At 38.5% G+C, this 15,066-nt stretch overlaps 1 long non-coding RNA gene across 1 annotated transcript in view; it reads left to right on the top strand.

Annotated features, from left to right (window-relative positions):
• LOC131501255 (uncharacterized) overlaps positions 1-13,439 on the top strand; it is a 119,104-nt gene extending 105,665 nt beyond the window's left edge. The window contains exons 3-4 of the long non-coding RNA XR_009256727.1: positions 12,569-12,746; positions 12,878-13,439. This is a non-coding gene — a long non-coding RNA (uncharacterized LOC131501255). The remainder of the gene's footprint in view (positions 1-12,568; positions 12,747-12,877) is intronic.
• The last annotated feature ends 1,627 nt before the right edge of the window (positions 13,440-15,066 follow it).

Below are 15,066 nucleotides of genomic sequence, written 5' to 3' on the forward strand. Positions count from 1 at the left end.
ATTATACAAATAAGCCTCTGATAGAATAATCTCTCTTGAATTTGATCACTGATCCATCTTCCTATCACACGAAAGAGGTTTCTACCTTCTAATCATAATTTGTGAAGGAAGCAGCTTGGGCAAAAGGGATGGCTGGTAAATCATAGGTGCAGAGGGCAAGTCTGCCTGAGTTCAGAAAATGAAGATACACTCCTGACTCAAGAAGTCAGGGAAAGCATCAAAGAGGACCTAGAATTTGAGATGGGCCTTAAAGGGCAGATAAGGTGTAGCATGGGGAGATCAAGGAGGGCATTCCATCTAGGGGGAGACATCAAAACAGGAATAGATGTGCTAAACTAGAAAAATGTACAAGGAGGACAGAGATCAACTCAGCTCAACCAGGCTGGCTTCAGAGGGGCTGATTTGTTAGTCTAGGAAAGAGGTAATGCTGACTTGAACTTGGAGGGTGACAGTGAGGGTGAAAAGGATGGCAGGGAGGATGGAATGAAAGTTGTGTATGCTGATTGGACATGTTTTCACTGAGTCTGTAAGCACAAATGTAGGAAGTGGGTTTATTCACCTCCTATTCCCAGCCCCATGACCAATGCCTGCACGTACTAAGTATTCGGTGTTTTTAGTTTAATTTGTGAATGATTTGGGACAGAAGGTAAAGGAAAGGATGGTATCAAGAACCACTTGAGGCTGGATTGGAGAATAGGAGGAGGTGCAGAATTCAAGGGGGTATGGAGTTCAGTTTCAGACATGTTGAGCCCCCGGTGTCTCCTGGAACCGAGGGATGGGATAATGTCTAGTAGGTCACTTGGGAGAGGCACCCAAGAAACGGGTGGGCCTGGAGATCTAGCTGTCAGGGCAGAAAAAGAAGGTAGTGGAGAACTATAGGGAATACCTGTATTTAATAGGGAGGTAGATAAGCCAGAAAAGGAGAATGAATACTTATAGAATTGCCTAGAGAAAAAAGACTGTGGGTCCAAGAAGACAAGGAAAAAGAGTGTCTAAAAGATAATAACCAGCAGTTTCTGAACAAGACTGCTTTCAGAGAGAATGCGGTTCTCTCTGAAGAGCCGCAAGAGGTTTAGGAGTGAGTAGGGAAGGGGAAGAAGTGAGAAGGGAAGTATACTATACTGACAGCTAGTATAATTCACTGTCAGAAGTTTTAATGATGGAGGAAAATCAGAGATGACAGAATCAATGGAAGGTGATTTGGTTTATTTGCTTTTGAGAATGAGAGTGACAGGCATCTAACTTCTGTTTGGGGGGGGGTGGAACAGAGGAAAAGGGGGGAGTGAATATAAAAGAGAAATCCTGCTAAGGGGGGTAGTCTAGCATCTGGGGGGTGATGGAAGGTGGATCCAGAGAGGAGGAAGCACTCCTTGTCTTCTGAAGCAAGAGGAAGAGACGAGGAGAGAGAAGGAAAGGAAGGTTTTTTTCCATTGCCCTGTCACTAACTGGCTTTGGGCCACTATGTAAAGCCTCCCTGAATCCTCATCCATAAAGTCTCCTCATCCATAAAGTCAAGCCTATGCCTAGGTGGTCACTAGAGTATGATAAACTCTTTATTTTTTTTTTTGCTCTAGATATATTTCTTAAGATTCCCTTCACTCCTCTGCTGTCTTCAAACAATCATTTGCCAATAATGGTAATAATTGGCAAAATCATTTACCAATAATGGTAATACTTGACACAATAAATGGCCACAATTTATTGCATGTCTCAAAGGTCATACCCAATTAGGATGAATTCTGAAAAGCTACATGATGGAAAAATCATTTGAATGTACCTTGAAGGATGGCATTTTATGTATGTGTGTATATAAAATGTCTTAGTATACATATCTAAAATCTTACAGGTAATTCAGTGTAATGTTATTCTATTTCTTTCCTGAGTTCACTCAGCAATTGTCTTATTTCTTACTGACTTTTTGTCTGTTTTTGTACTTAGTTTTTGAATTTATGATCCAAAATGTTTCTCATAGTCCCAAATGCTGGGTTAAGGATAAATAATTCAGTTTGGAGAATTGTGTTACAGTAGGAGAGTTTTCTTTCACTTTGCCATTATTTGGGGGATGAGTTTTTATCAGTTGATATAGAAATAGATACAGAGTTCTATTGTTTGGATTCTTTGTATTTCTATTATAATGATTTTGCTTAGATGAAGACTGATCTGCATTTCCATGGACAGGGCTGAATGGTGGGGTGGATGAAAGATTTCCAGATCAAGAGTGCCCTCTTCTGTTAGTGTAGCAAAGTATACTGTTTTGTTTTCTTTTTCTTTTTTTAATTGATTGATCATTATTTTATGGAAGAGGAATGATAGGAGAAGAGGAATTATTGTGCTTCCTTCCATTTTAGAGGGAGAAAAGGTCTGATAGGTTCCTAAATTTCCCCCTCAAGTTTTTTCCCCTTATCCTACAAGATTTCTGAAACTCACCTCTGCTTTTGTTTGATCCCTCTGCCCAAAACTTTATCTTTCCAAAACTACCTTCTGTCCCAAGTGCCTTCCTTGTAGTAAGTGCTCTGATCTACCAGCATGTTTTTTCAGTGTTTTCAAACTTAGGGTGGGCTTTCTCTTTTGGGTGGTGGTTTTAGATCAATCTTAAGTCCACCACTAGTTCCCCATTTCTACACTCCGTACAGTTTTTCTCAAATTGATTTGTTTTCCTGACAGGCTTGCATCAAGAGTGTGGGGGCAGCTTGCTGAATTTCAGTGTTTATTTTTCTATGTAAAGTTAATTTGAAATTTGAACATTCTCTGTTTTCTAGTTATGTTGAAGACATGGGCATTATCTAGTGTTATTTGATCTTCTCATTCTTGCTTTCTTGCTTTCTTTTTTTTGAGTCAGGGAGTATGTCGGTAGATTCAGATTTATGCCATCACCATTGTGTTGGCTACTTCAAATTCTTCCATAATGTTTACTCTAAATATAATTTACCAACAAGATATATAGGAATCCACTGACTCAAATTATCTTATCTTTCTGTTTAAGCTTCTGTATCTGTTAAGAATTCAATTGGGCTTCTGGTTGAGGGGACCCCCAAACCAATGGTTTAAACAAATTAGGGGTCTTTCTTGTGTAACAAGAAGTAGGGGGTAGTGGGCATTAGCTCAGCAGCATAGCAATGTCAGTGTTGATATCTCTGTGACATCTTAACCTTTTCCTTGTTGTTGCCATAGTTGTAATAAGGCTGCTCCACCTCTAGCATTACATCTAGAATCCAGACAGGAAGAAGGACAAAATGCAAAGGGCAAAAGGCGTTTGTGGACTGTCAGCTCCATTTTAAGGATCTTTACTAAAAACCCCATCCAAAAACTTTTGCTTATGCCTAATTGTCCAGGGCTGAGTTAATGATAATCTCTCACTGCAAACAAAAGTGGGAAATGTAGTTTTTGTTCATTTTAGGGTTTTTGTTTGTTTTCCTAAGTACCTTATTGCCCATAACAAAATTGGGGAGCTATTAATAAGGAAAAGGATACTGAGTAGGCAACTAACAATTCTCCTCTACAGCTCCCAAATTCCAGAGTCAAGTGTTGCTGGTCTTGCACCATTGACTCAGAAACAATTCCCAGACCCATGACTATTGGCCATCTTTGGGAGGCTCTAGGAAAGCCTATATCAAGAGAGGTAAGAGAACGACAGAGGGACTAACCAACTATAGAAGAGGGTAAGAATAAAGCAAGACTGAAAATTGTCCCAGGCTGATTGACCCTTATCTCAGAAGAGGGCCAAAAAGCAAATAAATAGTTCTTTTTTAAGAAAAACAAAAAGCACATTAAGGAATGCCTTAGTTTATAAACAAGGACATAGTTATTATCATATCTTTGCTCTTTTCTCCACTCTTTCTCCAAATGGAAGTAATCCTATAATGGAACAACTTCTTGAGGAGATAAAATCTAGCAGAAGATCATCTGTTCTCAGCATGGAAAGATCTAATGCGCTAAATTCATTTCCAAAATGGCCCTCAGTCATCTCATCTAACACACACACACACACACACACACACACACACACACAAACACATTCATAGAGACTTTCATGAATGATGCCCGCATAGATACATATATCCAAATAACCATTAATTCAGCTACTTGTCCATTTGAGTAACCTCATTTGCTGAAATATGTACATTATTCATTATTCTTTTGTCTTAAATGCAAGCTACTTTTGTAGGTACCCAATTATTTAAGATTCATTTCAGAGAATAGGGAACTAGATACTGAAAAATTTCCAGACATAAAGACAAACATCCAAGTTTATGAATACACCCATTTATTTACTCCAGCAGACAGAATCTTGGCATATAATGATTGCATTTTGATCCACAGAAAATTCTCAGGAGATATGAACTTCTTGTTCTACCACTAGCTAACTGTGCTTTTTAGAGCAATTTACTTAGCCTCTCTGAACATCATTCCCCATTTTTAGAAGAATGATGTCGGTATTAGTGTTTCCTCTAAGTTTCAAGATCCTATAATTTTAGATATTCTTATATTCAATTAGTATTTGTTCAATGTCTGCTATGTATTAGGCACTATTAGGTGTACTATGAACACATTATAGTCTAGTAATTATAATGAGGGGGGATTTCAAGTCAATTAAAAGGAGAAAGTAAATTAAATACCTAGGAATAAATTTAAACAAAAGGTGAAAGACCTATACACTGAAAACTACAAAACATTGCTGAAAGAAACTAAAGGGCTAAATGAATGGAAAGACATCTCATATTCATGGGTAGCAAGACTTAATGTTTTTAAGATGGCGACAGTACTCAAAGCAATCTACAGATTCAGTACAATCTCTATCAAAAATCCAACTGCCCTTTCTTCAAATTCATATGGAATTGCAAGGGGCCTTGATTAGCCAAAAACAGTCTTAAGAAGAGAACAGTAATGGGGCGCCTGGGTGGCTCAGTCAGTTAAGCGTCCAACTTCACCTCAGGTCGTGGTCTCATGGTCCATGAGTTCAAGCCCTGTGATGGGCTCTGTGCCGACAGCTCAGAGCCTGGAGCCTGCTTCGGTTTCTGTGTGTGTGTCTCTCTGCCCCTCCCTGCTTATGCCCTGTCTCTATCTGTCTGTCAAAAATAAATAAACATTAAAAAAAATTTTTTTTAAAAGAGAACAGTAAGAGGACTCACATTTCCTGATTTCAAAATTTACTATAAAGCTACAATAATCAAAATGGTGTTGTACTTGCATAAAGATAGACATATGAACCAATAGAATAGAATTGAGAGGTCAGAAATAAGCCTGTGCATCTATGACCAATTGATTTTTGACAAGGGTACCAAGTCCATTTAATTGGAAAAGAGCAGTCTTTTCAACAAAAAGTTCTGAGACAGCTGGATTTCCACATGTAAAAAGAATGAAGTTGGACATCTACCTCACGTAATATATAAAAATTAAGTCAAAACGGTTTAGTAAACTAAATATAAGCACCGAAACCATAAAACTTAGAAGGAAACAGGGGTAGGTCTTCATGACCTTGGATTTGGCAATGGATTCTTAAATATGACACCAAATGCATGAGCAATGAAAGAAAAAATAGATCAATTGGATTTCATCAAAATAAAAAACTTCTGTACATCAAAGGACACTATCAAGAAAGTGAAAAACCAACTGACAGAATGGGAGAATGTATTTGCAAATCATATATCTGATGAGGAATTAATATGTAAAATATAAAAAAGAATTCCTACAACTTGACACTAAAAAAAACCAAACAACCCAATTAAAAAATGGGCAAAGAACTTGAATAGAAAATTCTCCAAAGAAGAAATACAGATGGCCAATATGCTCAACATCACTGATCATTAAAATCGTCATGAAAAACCACAATGAGATACCACTCTTCGCATCCATTAACATGCCTATTATTAAAAAAAAAAAAAAAAAAGAAGGAGTGCCTGGGCAGCTCAGTTGCTTAAGCATTGGACTCTTGATTTCTAGTCAGGTCATGATCTCTTGGTCATGAGATCAAGCCCTGTGTTGGGCATGGAGCCTGCTTGAGATTCTCTCTCTCTCCATTTCCCTCTCCCTCTGCACACCCCCAGAAAAAAAAAAAGGAAAATAAAAAATGTTGGCAAACATTGGAAGTTGGAAACTTCCATTGCTGGTGGTAATGTAAAATGGTATAGCTACTATGGAAACAGACTGGTCGTTCCTCAAAACACAAAACATAAAATTACTATATGAGTCAGCAATTCCATTTGTAGGTATATAGCCAAAAGAATTAAAAACAGGGACTTTAATTTTTTTTTAACGTTTATTCATTTTTGAAAGACAAAGAGAGAAAGTGCAAGTGGGGGGTGGGACAGAGAGAGAAGGAGACACAGAATCCGAAGCAGGCTCCAGGCACTGAGCTGTTAGCACAGAGCCTGATGAGGGGCTCAAACTCATGAACTATGAGATCATGACCTGAGCCACAGTCAGATGCTCAACCACCTGAGCCACCAGGCTCTCCCAAAACAGGAATATTAATAATATTTGTATACCAATGTTCATTGCAGCATTATCACAACAGCTAAAAAGTGGAAATGACTTAAGTGTCCATCAACAAATGATTGCATCAACCTATGCACATAATGGAGTATTATTCAGCCATAAAAAGGAATGAAATTCTGCTATATGTTCCAATATGGATGAAACTTGAAAACATGTGAATTAAAGTAAGCCAGACACAAAAAGGACAATTAATATAATTGTCCACTTTATATGAAATATTAGAATATGAAATATCTTCTATGAAATATCTAGAATAGGCAAATTCATAGAGGCAGAAAGTAGATTAGAGGTTGGGAGAAGGAAACTGTTGATTCACGGTCACAGAGTTTCTGTTTGGGTTTTGAAAAATTGGGACAATAGGAAATGGTGATTATTCATCCAGTGTTGTGAATGTAATTCCACTGAATCATACACTTAAAATTGGTTAAAATGGTAAATTTTATGTTACATATATTCTAACCACAATAAACATTTTTCCAAAAAATAAAAATGAGAAGGTAACACAGCTAGGTAAGAAGATTTGGAGACAGATGCTCTCACATTATAGGAAGCTATTGGCTATGCCTTGAGACATGCATGCAGATGTATACAGACGCAGACTTATACATGCACAAACACAACTAGGTACCTAAACACTGATAGCCAGATGAACACAAGAGTTACATACCTACAATTTGCACTTGAAATATAAAGATGGTTGATTTTAAACCTCCATCAGAATTCAACCATCCACACAAAGGTGCACACACCTACACACTACATTATGTAACATAGCTACAAAGGTTGCCAAAGAACCTGTTAACCTACAGAAACACATGTTCTACATGCCTACACACACAGAAAGACATCCCACAGAAACCATGATGGATGATGTAACAGCAAAAGAGTTCAAGGGCATGTAATGGATTCACTGATTGATAGGTAGGAGAATCTGGGTAGTGAGCAAAAAGATAAATATTGGAAGCTAAGAGTTGTATGGAAGGGAGGGAATTGGAGGATGGGTCAAATGGGTGAGTGGGAAGATGAGTGGCTGTCATAAGAAAACATCATACGGCTTCTTTGTCAAAGAGATTCAAATCAGAATAAGCTTGAGTTGCCCAGTTTTACTCTTTCTCTCACCTGTTACTATATGATCTCTGGTTATCAGAGAACAAGCTATATATTCAATTACCTTTATAATTACACTAGCCCTTCCAGCTGGTCCCCACACAATTATAGAGGAGTTCTCGGGTGAGTTCAGTGAGCTTCCTGCTGTCTTCTTTCTGCCCAGATACAATGAATCCTCCTCATACATTGTCTGAATTCAGCAGTGGGAAGGCCCCATGCCCACTGGCCTCCAGCTGGGGATGGTGGGTGAGGAGGGAAGTCCCAGACTGACCAAGATCTTTTTACTGATGGTTGAGCTGAGGAAGTGATCTGGGAATGGTGAGTCAGGAGCCAGTGATCAGGATTTAGAGCTGACATTCAAAGGGAGTAGCCAATGAGAAGAGAAACAAGATCTTCAAGACGAGCAGGAGTGAGGCCTGAGCACAAGACTTCCCCCAGGACATACCTGTTGTGTTGGTCCTGGTGTCCTTTGTGGAGGCAAAAGCTGTACCTGGGGCACCTGGGTGACTCAGTTGGATAAGCGTCTGACTTCGGCTCAGGCCACAATCTCACGTTTCGTCAGTTGGATCCCCACATTGGGCTCTGTGCTGTCAGTGCAGAGCCTGCTTCGGATCCTCTTCCCCTCTCTTTCTCTGTTTCTCTCTCTCTCTCTCTCTCTCTCTCTCTCTCTCTCTCTCTCTCTCAAAAATAAAACCTTTAAAAAAGAACAACAGAAAACAAGCTGTACCTCAGCAGAGAGTTGCTTATGGCAGTACTTAGCTAGAGCCTGCCAGGAAATCACGAAGGAGGCACAAGGGTTCTGCCTCTAGTCTCTTTCCTGGGCCTTTTCACCTCAGCACTGGCACTTTATTTTTCTCTCTTCAGAAACTAATTCCCTTCTACCTCCTATTAAAATCTTGAATGACCATGAGAATTAACGTCTTATCCTTCTCTGTTTGGAAAGAGAATCCTCACCGCTAACCAATAAAAGCAGAATGAGTTACATACAATTATCAGTACTTCCTCTTTTTCAACCTGTTTTGAAAAGCTGAAAAACAGCCTAGGCTAGTATAGGGTGTTACAATTTAGCAAACAAAGTGACATCTTGGTCTGTTCTGTTTTTTCCTGAGTTTCATAATACAGTAATTTTCTGAAGAGAGCGTACGGATTGAATAGAAGTTGGTCTTTAATAGAAAGCCAAGATTGGCTTTGATTTTTGACTATAAGTATTATCTTTTTTAAAAAAGTACAGTACTTTTTAAAAAATGTTTATTTATTTTTGAGAGAGAGAGAGCGTGAGCAGGGGGGGAGGGACAGAGAGAGAGGGAGACAGAGAATCCAAGGGGGCTCTATACTCTGAGCTGTCAGCACAGAATCCAATGTGGGGCAGAACTCACAAACTATGAAATGTGAGATCATGACCTGACCTGAGCTGAAATTGAAAGTTTAACTGACTAAGCCACCCAAGCACCCCCAAACTACACTACTTTCAGTGAATTTTTAAACGAGTATAACTGTTATAATTTTAACAGATATTAATAACATTTGGGATGGGTGTTTGTGTGTATGTAAGTGCCAGAGATATATGATTTTGCTCGGTGAAGTCTATGGTTCATGAAATCACTATTCTCAATACCGAGAGCAGTTAAAAAATGTTTTTGTCATTCGGCTGTTATAAGTCCATAGTACAAGTTATTTGAACATAAAGGATGTTGATTCTTAGATAAAATTATCATGTTCTGGCTCTTCACTTACTTTGAATTCAATTGTAGTAGAAAAATTATTCTATCTTTGAAAATAATTTAACTTTTGTAAGCATGCATGCATGGATAACTCCAAAATGAATAGTGAACTTAAAAAGCTGAAACCTCTTCTGACAGCAGCTTAACTTAATTCTGGAAGAAATTAAGGAAGAGAAACATCAGAAGTATGTCCCCTCTTTTAGATATAATACAAACTCAAGACAAATATTCTTGACTTGAACCATCTGAGAAAAGATTCTGACTGTCTTTCCATGTGATTTGCATATAACTCACATGCCTACACAAAATATCACAAGCCAGCTGCCTCTGTAGGTTTCCTATTCAGAGGAAAGAAAGCAGACCATTGTCAGAGTGAGGGAGGTGAGGAATGAAGACCAGCAGCTAGGCATGGACTCCACGGTTCGCCTAAGCCTGCACTGAGACAAGGGCCTACCAACTTCGTTCCCCAACCCCCATCCCGCCCAGCTCCCCCTACCCTGATGACAGGGACTACTCCAGGTGCTCCGGCCAGGAGGCCTGAAACATAGAGCCAGTGTGGATAACCAGGTGGTATTTTGTTTTGTGTTTTTCTTTAAGATGTGTATGGATTAAAAGTCTGTGTTTCTGTTTTAAATGTTAGGAGTTTTCATTTTTTGCTTTGAAGTAAAAACAAAATGTCTTTTTTAGGAAAATAACACTTGTTTAGAAAACATAGAAAAGCATAGAAAAATTAGAAAACATAGATAAGCAGGGGTGCCTGGGTGGCTCAGTCAGTTAAGCGTCCGACTCTTGATTTTGGCTCAGGTCATGAGCTCATGGTTTGTGAGATTGAGCCCCACATCCAGCTCTGTGCTGACAGCATGGAGCCTGCTTGGGATTCTCTCTCCCTCTCTCTCTGACCCTCCCTGGCTTGCTCGCTCTCTCTCTTTCAAAATAATTAAATAAACATTAAAAAAATTTAAAAACAGAGAAACATAGATAAGCAAAAAAATTATATATATATATATATATATATAAAATATCAGTTTATAAACCTATGTCTAGAATATTTCCGTTTTCATTTGATTAGATATATATTGTGTGTATATATAATAATTTTTTTTAAAAATAAAAATGGTAATATTCTAGACATAGAAATTTGTAAACTGATAATTTTTTACAGAATATATAAGGAACATTCTTCGATATCACTATATAGACATTTATAACCTCATTCATGGACACATGATATTTTTTAGAAGTAGCATTATTAATTTACCTTCAATTGCTGGACACATGTCGTAAAAGTGTTTCACCATTATTTGCAGTACTATGCTAAAACATACTTATACGTGCATCTGTTTATATGAACTGTTTACTTCCTCAGGATAAAATTCTAGAAGAATTGTTAACTATACTCTTTTTAAGGTTTTTGATTCATTTAGATAAATTTCCCTACAGTAAGATTATTATCCGTCTACATTCCAACCAGCTGAGTGTCATCATGTTCATTTCTATACACTGTCAACAAAACAGAATATTAAAATTCTTAAAAAACTGTTTTCAGGGGCGCCTGGGTGGCTTGGTGGGTTAAGCATCCGACTTCGGCTCAGGTCATGATCTCACGGTCCGTGGGTTCGAGCCCCATGTCGGGCTCTGTGCTGACCACTCAGAGCCTGGAGCCTGTTTCAGATTCTGTGTCTCCCTCTCTCTCTGCCCCTCCCCTGTTCATGCTCTGTCTCTCTCTGTCTCAAAAATAAATAAACGTTAAAAAATTTTAAAAAAATAAATAAAATTAGCACGTTAATTTAAAAAAAAACTGTTTTCAAAAGAAAATAAAATGAAGACTTGTGGAGAAGAAACGTATAACTATAAATGAAGGAAATAAGGACAAGGCAGGAGAAATAATGTTCTTTTTCCCAGACACCTCTAACTCTAATCAGATTCCTTAGTTTTTCTTCCTCTTATTTATTTATTTAGGTCATGTTAGGGACATTGTAGTAGACACTCACCAAACTGATTTCTTTTCTTCCTATGCACACAGCCAGACTACATTTCCCAGGCTCCCTTGAGGCTAAGCATGATCATGACTTCCGTCTAGCAGAATGTGGATGGGAATGCTCATATGTTGTGAAGCCTGGCCCCTGATCCTCTCCTCAGTTCTCTTTTTTTGTCTGCTTGATGTAGAGGCCTCTGAAACTTTGGAAGATGGCAACATCCCAGAAAGAAGGAGCCCAGGTCCTTAAATCACTTCATGGAAGGCCATTTGTCAAATCCCCATACTAAATTGTAACATATGCAGTTAATATGTTTTCTTAACCACCAAGATTATAGAAAAACTGTAAAATTCAGATAAACGAAAGAAAAAATTACCCAGAATTCTGAATACCAGAGGTTAACTAATTGTTACAGAAATTAGTCTACTCTGACAAATCCAGGCATGTTGCTGCTTTTAGTCAACCCACATTGGAATTAGTGTTAAAAAAAAAAATGAGGGCTTAGGAACCCCTGGGTGGTTCAGTTGGTTAAGCGTCCAACTTTGGCTTAGGTCATGATCTTGCGGTCTGTGAGTTGGAGCCCCGCGTTGGGCTCTGTGCTGACAGCTCAGAGCCTGGAGCCTGCTTCAGATTCTGTGTCTCCTTCTCTCTCTGCACCTCCCCAACTGACACTCTGTCTCTCTCTCTCAAAAGTAAATAAACATTAAAAAAAAAAAAAAAAAGAGGGCTTGGTATTATTTTCTCTTTCACAACATCATCCTCTGTTTTGAATACCTATTGTGGAAAATAATAAGCTATTATGTATACAGTAATTATATAGAGAAAACTGTGTTTATGTGGAAGGTGTATTTTTCTGTACATACATCTCACATTCATATATTCATGCCAAAGGAGTAGAACATTGACATAAGTAAATAACTTAATATCACTTACTTGATTTTGGATGTTGTCAGCCTGTGGTCAGAAATGTACACTTAGGTTTGAGGGAGACAGTTGTTTTTTTTTTTTGTTTTTTTTTTTTTCTTAACGTTTACTTATTATTGAGAGACAGAGCATGAGCATGGGAGGGGCAGAGAGAGGAGGAGACACAGAATCTGAAGCAGGCTCCAGGTTCTGAGCTGGCATCACAGAGCCCGTCGAGGGGCTCGAACTCACAAACTGCAAGATCATGACCTGAGCCGAATTCGGACACTCAACCGACTGAGCCACCCAGGCGCCCCGAGGGAGACAGTTTTAACTAATCATTCCATTTGTTCCCCAAATTCCTAGCTCCTATGAAGTTAGGAAGACCATGTGGCCAATGAAGTGTGAGCAGAAGCCCCAGATATTCCTTCTGGTTGGAAGTAGTGAAAAAAGTACCTGAGATCCTCTTGTCTCTGTTTCTCTGCTGCAGTGACCAACAAGCTTGTGCAGCCACAAGATGGCAGAGCCTCCATCATCCTCCACCGTAAGTGAGACTGCCTCCCCATCAGTAATGCATATGTGGCATAAGCAAGAATTAAACCTTTCTTGTGTTAAACAAGATTTCCGGGGTGCCTGGGTGGCTCAGTCAGTTAAGCATCCTACTCTTGATTTCAGCGCACGTCATGATCTTGCAGTCTGTGGGATCCAGCTCTGCATTGGTCTCTGTGCTAACAGTGCAGAGCCTGCTTGGGATTCTCTCTCCTCTCTCTTTGCCCCTCCCCTGCTCATGCTTGCTCACTGGCTCTCTATCTCTCAAAAATAAATACACTTTATTAAAAAAACACTGGGATTTCAGATTAATTGGATAACTGCAACATAAACCTATCTTGTCCTAAATACAAGGCTCATACAATTCTCTGTATCTTGCACCCTCCACAGCAGCAGCTCAAAGCCACCGTTCGTCATCCTGAGACTGATTACCTGGGATTTGATTTCCTAGCTGTGAGGGAAAACATGAGGTAAAGAATAGGACTTTAGAATAGAGAGACGTTAAGAGTTCCCTTCTTGTGAGTGCAAGAGTGATCTTACCAACACAAACAAGAGGTAGATGTAGTTGTTTTGGATTTTTTGAGCCCCAAGTAACTTATGAAATAAATTTAAATTACACTTACTCTATGTGAGAACCGATGATGGTGTAGAGACATAAAGACAGTAATGACAAAGAATGAGTGGGATTTCTTGCCCTGCTAGGCAAGTACATGTATCACCTATTTTCCACCCGTTAATAATGAAAAGTGATGTATGGCAAGGAGTGGAGAAATTAGTTTACAAAGAGATATAAAATGAAGCACAGATGCTTTGCTCCTTTAGTATCTAATAGGTTTAAATGAATTTTCCTCAAATCAATGAATGATACTTCTCTATTGTATCTGAATTTTTTATAAGGAACTTGCATTATTTTTATAATTAGAAAAATGTATTTCTATTTTGAAAAGAAAAATAATCACTGTTAGTGAATGAAGAATGCGTAATTGTTTCCTCCACTGACCTGTATTCAAGAGCACCTAACACAAACAATGCTTATCAGCTTCTTTAACTGTTTAATTCAAAGCCTGAATTCCTTGAGGGCAGATGCAGGATTGGAATTTGAGAAGCAAACACAGTGAGGGGGCACCTCATGGAGGCTCAAATATGTGAGTTGCCTATTGAATGACTGTACCTACACGGTGCATATTTACCTATCATCTCTTTCATTTCTGGGATTATTTGCTTCTGTTTCAAGTGATATTCCAAAGAGCTTTATGGGCTCTGGACTGGCCCGTAAGTTCACACTTAACAGGGTCCAGCGATGCAATAATAGAATTGCCAAAAACAGCATCTGAATTTCTTGTTAAATGGAGTCTCTGTGCGCAGACTCCGCTTCACTGGCATCATTACTCTCCCAGAAAAAAACAGGAAACCAATTATAACACCAGTTCCCTATCTTTTTATACTTTTGTATTGCCCAATTACTACATGTAGGTAAGTACATCAGAAATCATCTTGTTATAGCTATAGATAAAATTCTTGTTATCCTGTTACCCATTTTAGCTCCTTTTCCTTTGCAAATTATTTGCTGCCATGCCTTAGTCTATGAACAGCTGAAGGTCATTTTCTAAATAAGAAACTCAGCCAATTTATTTCAATTTTCCCATTTTTAAAAAGTTTTGGCTACCAGGAGCATAAGATTTCATTTGTGATAAATTACCAAATTTCAAGTAAGTGGTAAATGAAAATTGCCTGGTATTGTGTAAGGAGGGGTAATTTAAACTCTTTGTGGGAAGCAATTGGTATTTTAAATAAGCCTTCTGTTGACTGTCTAAAACTATTTTAAAGGGCTCCATGCAGTGCTATATCTTTAAATTTACTTTACTATTATAGTCATTTTACTAGCTACAGAACTACAGCCATCTATCTCTGGTTGTCTCTTTCTGACACCCACAGATGTATCCACCCACACACTCACCCACGCAAACCTACACTCTGACTCACATTCAGAACAATTGTCAAAAAATCCCCACTCCCTGTCTAACTAAAATGTTCCTTTCAAACACAGGCTACTTGTTTGATCTATTTCCCTGTATCTGTGAGTCAGTTAAGTCTTGTCTGATCTACCCAGTAGATGAGAGCCTACATGTATGGTTTTTTTTAATATGGATTTGGCAAACCTGATACATATTCAAGCATTTGAGATCATAAAAGCCTGGTGAGCAGTTTTTTACTCCCAACAGTTTTGACATCAAATCTGTGGGTTTTTTCCTAACACCAACCAATTTTCCAACTCTCCAAACACCAACGGTGTGTCCTACAATGCAATTCTGACA

This window comes from Neofelis nebulosa, chromosome 2, assembly GCF_028018385.1.
Source record: "Neofelis nebulosa isolate mNeoNeb1 chromosome 2, mNeoNeb1.pri, whole genome shotgun sequence".
Taxonomy (NCBI): Eukaryota; Metazoa; Chordata; class Mammalia; order Carnivora; family Felidae; genus Neofelis; species Neofelis nebulosa.